Genomic DNA, 8,887 nt, shown 5'->3' with positions numbered 1-8,887 from the left:
TCTTATGTGAATAAGATACCTGTGATTGCAGGTGTAAAATGCTTCTTTTAGTGAGAAACCAGTCTATGGAAATCTGATGGCATTTAATGATGATCACTTATAAAAGGGTAATAAGAATAGGTTTCAAAAGGTTCTAATGGTAGGCCCACAACAATATTGCTAATAGCAAACCTGTCAGGTGCTCGAAGGTAGAGGGTTCAACTTGCCATAGACTACAGAGATCAATTTTTCTATGCCGCTCTGTGCCAGGGAGAGCACTATCCCTGGCCGCAAAAACTGCCACAGCCCCCTTTGGGCAGTGCGACTGCCTTTGGGGTGGAGGTTAGTCTACGTGTGAGTGGGATATGATGTCCATTATGTCAGTTAATCATGTTGCATTGCACTTTCTTTTATTATTTCTTATGTTGGTTTCTGTCATTTGCCTTATTGTTAATCATGAATGCTGTGTAGTTTGTAGCGGACTAGGATTGCTTAAATGTACCTCCCTTCTTCACCCCAACTTTCCACTGCCCTAGTCGGGCACTCACCAGTTGTTCCACTATATTCTTCCCCAACCTCCCTGAGTTTTGAAACAACTTTGTAATAACTTGAGGCTACACATAAATCAAATAAATCTTAAATCTTTGCAATCATTCGAGAAGTTGTTTGCAGTTTTGAAACTGTATTTATTTTCTATGCCTAACATGACCACGAAGATCCTCATACTTTAGAAACATTTATTTAAACTTTCAAAATATGAACCATAATTTACATATCACTGATTTCTGGCACACGTGAATCAATGTCAATTATCTCAAAGTAAAAAGTAATATGAAAAAACATTTCTGTACAAAGCCAATGAAAACATATTACATAAAATAATACATGCAACGCCCATAAACATTACAGAAACAGTTTATTGAGGGTTGAAGATGGTCCAGTGTTCTTTAATTTCAGCATTGAGGATAGCTCTCTGAAAACAAAAAAAGATAACATCAGTGGTCACAATAGCACAATACGTCTTTACACATTTCACACACAGTTAAGTGTTAAACGAAAAACGCATTTCTCCATGTTGTTGTCTTATTGAAATAAATTGTCATAGAACCAGAACGATAAAACAGTCGCATTATTATTGCACGTGTTGATCTGTGTTCCACCACACTACGTAGCGGTTGGGTACCATGATGGGTGCAGTTCATGCTTCATGACAAGTTGAATTAAACACATGGGAATATGGGGTACACTTTCAATTAAGGGATAAGCATGCTTATCGTTAATGATCTGTGATTATTTTTTAATATTTATATTGCATCAGTTGCTCGCACGCCTCGGGGCGCAGAAACACAGACACGAAGGACAAACAGTAACAGGAATTATACAATGAGGACGGGACGGCTACATAAGTTTACTCTGGCTGGGGATAGACTGGGGGGCAATTTATTTGAAGATGTGGGTTTTTACCAGTTTGCGAAAACGGGTGTAGTTGCTTTCCAATCTTCAATGATCCGGAAGACTATTCTAGAGACTGGCTGCAAGGGTCGGAAAGGCTCTGCCTAAGCCGCTTTTGAGTTTGTGTGGGGACGCTGCAATTTTACCAAGTTGGGGCGATCTCAATGTTCTATTTGGAACATATGGTTTAATCCTCGTTTTAAGGTAGGTTGGTGCTTTTCCATAAATACATCTATGTACAATGGTTAAGGACTTGAATTGCACCCGGTCTGTGATTTTCAGCCAATGGAGCTCCCTTCTGGAGCTGCTGATATGCTTGGTTCTAGATTCGAGCTTGACAATTATTACCGCGTTGTTCTCTACAACTTGGTAGCTTTGTAGACACTGCTTGGATGCACCCAGGACTAGGGCGTTACCATAGTCAAGGCGCGACATGATGGTAGCTCTTGCTATGGTCGCGCAGTTGTCCTCTGATATAAAGGGTCTGATAGCTTTTATTAGTCGGAGATGGTAAGCACAGTTTTTTTTGATGTACTGTACTTGGGCGTCCGTCCCCAGAGATGCTTCCAGCAGCATGCCAAGGGATTTAACCGTACCTAGGACCGGTATGGGTGTATCTTTAATCTGGAAGGATGTGCAGGAGGGAGATAGCTTTGCTCGGGCTGAGGATGAGCGGAATATCATGAGCTCTGTTTTTTTCCCGTTGAGGCACATCCAATTGGCTCTGTTTTTTTCCCGTTGAGGCACATCCAATTGGAGTCCATCCATTGTTCAACGTTGTTATATATCATGGTTAGTTGCTCATTATCTTTCAGATAGTCGCCACTTAGTTCAAACACCAGCTGCGTGTCGTCAGCATAGTTTGTGAAATAGGTGTTGATGTGGTCGAGAACAAGGCATAGGTACCTCAAGTAGAGGTTAAATAGCAGTGGTGACATGCTAGCCCCCCCTTGGGGGACTCCGCAAAGGATTTATTTTTCCAAGGAGAACTTGTCCCCCAGTGCACCCTAGATATCCTATTTTTTAGGAAAGACATTATCCAGCTGATGGCTTCATCGGAGCAGTTGGAGGTCTTATTTAGTGCGTTCTGAAGTAGGTTGTGGTCGAGGAGGTCAAATGCAGCGCTGATGTCGAGTAAGATGAGGAGACATGTCCTACCCTTGTCGATAATACTGAGCATTTTGGTCTGTAGGTCTAACATGGCCGTCTCAGTACTATGAGCAGGGCGGAAGCCCGACTGTTGTGGGTGGAGGGAGTTCGATTCCTCCACGTGTGCCTGGAGCTGCATGGTGGCGATCTTATCCATGATTTTAAGGATGAAATTGCAGTTTGTTATAGGTCTGAGGTTGTTCGGATCGCGTTGGTCGAGATTGTTTTTTTTACCAGGGGGGTTACTGTGACCTTTTTGATGGCTTTAGGGACTTCCTGATCTCTGAATGAGGCATTAATGATCTTTGTCAGTATAGGGGCGAATATGTCTGTGTTGTCCAGTATTATTTTGGGCGGGATGAGGTTTTCTGCGCATGTCGTGGGCTTCATGGTGGCAAGTACCCTGATCAATTCACTGCTGGTGATTTCTGTGAACTTGAAAGTTCCAATACATGGTGTTGCAGTCTCATCTGGCAGAGTGACTGTCATTTTTTGTTGGTCAGGGAATTTATAATAGTGTCCCTAGCTTTGCAGATTTTGTTGAAGAATGCGATCCGAGTAGCATCGCATTCTTCTTGTGAGGGTAGGAAAGGAGGGGTGATGGCTTTAGGTTTTTCTATGGATTTTAGAATGTTGAACAGTTTGCTGGTGGAATTAGCGGATGTAGAAATCTGTTCATTGTAGAAGTTTTTCTTAGCCTCAGATATCATGTGTTTATATTTTATTTCACTTTCCTTCCATAGGGCTTTATTGGCAGGTGATGGGTCTTTTAGCCAGACATTTTCTCTGTTTCTTTTGTCCCTTTTTTGTTCTGCTAGTTCTTTGGAGAACCATTGTTGTTTTTTTGGGTGGATCTAGTTGACTTGGTTTGAATGGGCGCTACTTGGTCCGTAAGTTTTTCAAGATGACTGAGTAAATTTGCTAACAAAGTTTCACAGGAGTCGTTCTCATCTTGGTTGTTCTCCACCTCAGCCAGACATTGTATGAGATGGTTCCTATCGATGTTTTTGTAGTTACGGTATGTCGAGAGGGTGGGGCAGTTGGGGGTTTTAGGTTTAGGAAGTGACAAAGTGATTTGAAAGGATATGCTGTGATGATCTGACCATATGCAAGGTTCAGTCTTAAACTCTCGAGTGAGATCTGGACGTATTCAACAATGTAAGCACAGGACCTTGCAGCCTCTTGCCCATGCAATCTCACAGACATGGTGCTCAATTGCTCTGAGCTCATTGTACTCCATGCTGTCACATAATGGCAAAGAGTCCACTTTGTCAACTCTCAGAATCGTACTGGTTTCAACAGTTCCTGTGTTCAGTCCTGCAGCTACCCGTAAGCAAGACAGGAAATATAAAGGAAAACCGTTTATAACATACAATGCATCTCCAAGCACAAATTGTGTTATTTGTTTACATGACAACTTTGAATATTTTGGCCTGTCTAGAAAATAAACTAAGTGTACAGTTTTACTGCTTTTTTAGTGCTCAGGTGATGGTTGGTTCTCAGGCAGGCGAGCCATCAGGACAGAGGTGGGTTGCTATTGAGGTCTGGCTGGGGAGGGAACCAGGTCCTTTTTTAGAAGGTTGATTGATTCAGTAGCAGCTACAATAGGTAAGTAGCAAATGTCTCTTCAAAAATGCATGTTTTCGGGGCTCTTATAAAGTAAGGTAAACCATGCAAGTCCCTAGCATGTGGGTTCATGACATGCCATAGAATTTCCCTGTAGCCTCGCTGGGTCCTCTCCATGCAGTGAACTATGGGATTAGTTAACTGGAGTTTTTCGGCTGGGGGTTTAGCAAAGGTTCTGCATTCAATCAAGTGTTTTGTCTTTAAGATGTACAGTCTGTAATATCACGTCAATCTTCTCCCATTGACCAACATTCTCAATTCCGCAAATGTGACATTGCTTGCTCCAAGCTACATTACTGAGGCAAAATGACAAGAGGTCACTGAGGTTACCAACCAGGAAGTAAGAGGTTAGGCATTGAATGTCTACATGAATTAGAACGTTGTAAGCCATCAAGTGACCAAAGCACGCCTAGAATATAAAAGACAAAAAAGGTAGCAGGCGCCCCTCTCTGTTCTGTGGTTTTTACCCACTTTGAGAGTCTGCAGGCATCACTTTTTGCTCACTACACTTTCTACAAAGGAGGAATATTCATTTGCATAGAAGTCTTCGTCCCGCCCACAAGAGCAGTCCAGCACCGAAATGCCTAGCAAACCTCCTTTGAACAAGAGTGCCAACAGCAACCCCAGACACGTGTTTTGGCCTAGTCGGGCCTCATCAGTGAGATGGAGCTGTACATTGTGGTTGTAGACCCTCCGGAGTGGGCGCCTTCTCATAGAACAGCACCTTCCCATTGAACATGTTATTTGGACGCGTTTTATTCTCATAAGAGGTGCTTCAAGACCTTTTTGTGCATTTTTAGGAACTTTGGGTTTCACCCTCAGTTAACCGGGGTAATCCAGATGTGGACCCCTTGCTCACTGTGCTTAGAGAGGCAGGGCTTCACCTCACTGAGGCCCGACTAGACCGAAACACGTGTCTGGGGTTGCTGTTGGTACTCTTAATCAGAGGAGAATTGCCTAGCATTTCGGTCCTGGACTGCCCTTGTTGGTGGGACAAAGAGTGATATGCAAATGGTTATTTCTACTCTGTGAAAGGTACAGTGAGCTAAAACGTGGTTGTAGACCCTCCCGAGTGGGCACCTTCCCATAGAACAGGTTATTTGGCTGTGTTAGTTTTCATTAGAGGGGCTCCCAGACCTTTTTGCAGATTAGAAAACCACATGTCAAAGGTTGAGGTGTTCTGTAATGGAAAATCAAAAATGTCTATTGCTATTACAATTATGGTATTTTTCATTAAACATGGGATTTTATATGTGTTGTGTTTACCACAACACGTCTGCTCAGGCAAACCAAGACATGAGTCATTTCCAGCTAAAGAACTGTAAAATGTCTGTTTCCTCATTCCTGCCATGGGCACTACTTAAACACAAGTAGGCATTAGTCCCAAGATCTCGGAGGTTTCTTTTGGGACTAACCACTTTACGCCCACTGGGTAGCCAGTACTCAAGTGGTTGCTCTCCGCATTGAAGTACCCCAACTTCTAGCCGAGATAAGTGGCTTGATAATTTCTACCGGGAGGTGAAAAATAACTTCTAAGGGTTGGCCAAGAAGGCAGAGGAGTAGACCAACTGAATAAATCATGAAGTATCCTAGGTACATTTCTGCTGAAAGTAAGTTTAAAGAGCAGGTTGTCTAGTTAATGGAGGATTTTAATTTCATGAGAGCAGGCACCAATGCACACAATTATATTGCAATCACAAAATATACGTTCTTCGTAAAGTGAATAAAGACACCCTCAGTAGCTGTCATATAATCAACTGGTGCAGTCCCAAGAAATATATACAAATATCAATATTTCCCACTTCTGCACGTATCAGATTTGCCACCAAAACGTTTGTGATCCTCAGATTGAGAAGATTAAAATGCCAAACTCTTGATGAAATGAACACGAAACTCTACCCATATACCCATTGGCGAATCTGTGCGATCACTGCACACTATCTTTACTGTGCATACGAAAATGCAGATTTTTCCTTTTTTACCCCTTTTCACCTCAAATATACAAAGGGGAGACCTCCCGCTACTCCCCCATATCCCCTGCAGTTATTAACTGGACCCCAACCCCCCACATATATATGCAGCACAATGGGGCTGTCGAAATTTGTCATTTTGGTATGCGCCGTAATGGGATGCGCAGTGATGGTATGATACCCCCTTTGGCAGCATTTGGGATGTGGGCACTTTAGACTTCCTCTGACTAATTGCAATGCACTATATTTCTTAGACATTGCATAAAGACCAGGGGACTGGGTCACAAGCAGCACATTGCAATTCTCCTACTGGGAGCAATATGGAGATGGTCACAAATCTAGCTTGTGAGGGTTGCAGCCCAAGGTTTAGTGTAAGTAGACATCAAGAGCGCCTCCATGCCTCTGCCCGCGCACAATCATGAAACTCTCAACAAGAACCTTGTTCCAAAATATCTGGATCACAAGACAATCCCATAATTAGTGTAAAAATGACCCATAGTGCTACCCACACTTCATACAGTCATTGCTAGCAATTGGAAACACTGTGTGCAGTCTGTCTGGCATTCTATAAAACCCTGTCAGCACCTTAAAGTTTATCAGCCGGAAGCGGTCATTCAAGGATACCGTCTCAGTTTGTTCACAAGCTCTGTCCCACTTTTCAGTGCATATCGGAACACCCAGCTCTGTTTCCCAATCTAGCTTGGACATAATAATCCCTTTGGATTTAGCATAATACCAAATGGTGGCTTCCAGCAATGGATAATATGTACTGTAAGAGGCCCATTGTGGCAGAAATCATGGGGAAGGTGTTCATACTAGATCTCACGAGTGACCCGAGTTGCATGTATCAGATTGGCCTGCACTGTAAGAGACCCATCGTGGCAGAAGTCATGGGGAAGGCATTCATACTTGGTCTCAGGAGTGACCAGAGTTGCATGTATTGGCCACTTTTCCCAGAAATTGCTCTAAATCCATAAACCTTATGTGACGAATCGAGTGACTTCGTCCCTTCTCCCCAAGGGGAGCCACCCCTTTTGAGGGTAGGGAGGTGAGCGTGCTGGGCAAGTGGGACCTCACTGGGAGAGACACCCCAATTGCGAGAGAAAAAACACGAAGGGGACGAGGCGAGAAAGGAAAACAGACCACTGCATGTCTCATTATGGAGGGAAATGCAGTTTACCTGTCTGGAAGGCTGTATTCTTCTCACATCAAAGATTAGTGGGGAAATGGTGCTCGCTGCTTGCCGTCAACTCGGCGTTCTAATATGTGGTGCACCGGCGCTAGCACTCGTCCAACTCGGTCGCCGTCCGTAAACAGATCTCTGCAATACACCCAGAGCTCTGCTTATGCATAGAATATCATTTCTGAGCAGGCTGGCTCGAGACCATAGGGAACCTAACACTCAGGGTCTTGCTCTGTGCAAAAGTCAGAAAGAACCTGCGAGGGCTTACCATTCAACAGTCTGCTGCAGCCATCTAGCACGCATCCGCGGGCCGGGTTTACAAATGTAACTTGACCCGAAGTTTCACCACGTGATGTTTTGACTGCTATCTGACCGGATCCTTGAATCAAGTGAGTTAGCCATCGTACTTTGAGAGGGGCTACGTTTCCGTTAGCCTTCTGCTACCTGTGGTATGAAAACAATTTCAATCTAGTCTACCTGAGGTTTAAAAATAAACACTCACATAGACATATCCGACCAGGGCCACAGCTGGCGTTGATGTAGTAAAGCGAACACAATTGTGTTGTGTACCGTCTCATTCGATTGCTCTTTCCAAACTAACTACAAACGAACTATGAGCACATAGCACAATTTTAGTTAAAATTGTTGAAAAATAGCAGTTCCATCATCGTGCTTCAGGATTGCCGCCCCGAGCCAAATCTGCTCATGACAAAATCACCAGATTACACCGCAGGCAGCTAAAACAAAGAGTGCATAGAGACAAGTAGGCATAAGCCACTGTCACGGTCGGGGTCAGTAATGGTCATGCAAAGAGAGGCTTTAGGCTGCCCAATCTAGTTTCTCATTAAGCCCCTTTACTGAGCTGCCAGTTAGAAAAATAAACCGTGCTCTTTTTTGAACAACATGATTTTAATCTTTGTGCTATGACCGGTAGAGTTCAGTTTCCACACTACTGACCACTGTAGATCATCTACTTTATGGATAAATTCAACCCAATGATCAACCAGCGGGGCATTTCGTGTTTTATTACGGGTGCAGCTTTTATGCTCACTGATACAGAGTTTCACTTTCCTTTCTGTTTTACCAATGTACAGCAAGTTACACGGGCACCAAATCCCATAAACGACCATGTTGGTACTACAGTTGGTAAAATGGATTTGTCGCCAGGGGGTACTCAGCCCAAGATAGATTTCATTACTTTTGCAGGTGGATTTACAACAAATACACTGACCACATGGAAAGTGTCCAGTCAGTTTGGAAATACCCCATTTTTCAGGGAGCGTGATCTGTTTAGCTGGTCTAAGGCTTACATTATTCCTCGAGATCTGTTCTTTTAAAGTTGGAACTCCTTTTGAACGCTATGATTGGTTTTACAAGCGGTCTATCGCCTTCTGCTAAGATTTTCCAGTTTTTAAGTAGAACCTTTTTAATCTGATTCGACAAATGGCTATAGGTATTCACGAAGACCAATTTGTCGTCATCACCGTTTTTGGGGTGTACTTTATATTCTAATAAGGCTTCTCAATTG

General features: G+C 43.3%; 1 protein-coding gene across 4 annotated transcripts in view; it reads right to left on the bottom strand.

Annotated features, from left to right (window-relative positions):
* Nucleotides 1-701: 701 nt before the first annotated feature.
* The window catches only part of CCDC18 (coiled-coil domain containing 18), a 2,185,916-nt gene continuing 2,177,730 nt past the window's right edge, over nucleotides 702-8,887 (bottom strand). For all 4 annotated transcript variants that reach the window (XM_069641832.1, XM_069641829.1, XM_069641831.1 and 1 more), the window contains one exon: nucleotides 702-952. The gene's annotated coding sequence lies outside the window, so the exon portion shown is untranslated. The remainder of the gene's footprint in view (nucleotides 953-8,887) is intronic.

Source organism: Ambystoma mexicanum, chromosome 1q (genome assembly GCF_040938575.1).
Source record: "Ambystoma mexicanum isolate Mex_15411 chromosome 1q, UKY_AmexF1_1, whole genome shotgun sequence".
Classification (NCBI taxonomy): Eukaryota; Metazoa; Chordata; class Amphibia; order Caudata; family Ambystomatidae; genus Ambystoma; species Ambystoma mexicanum.
This window is presented reverse-complemented; position numbering and strand designations above follow the sequence as displayed.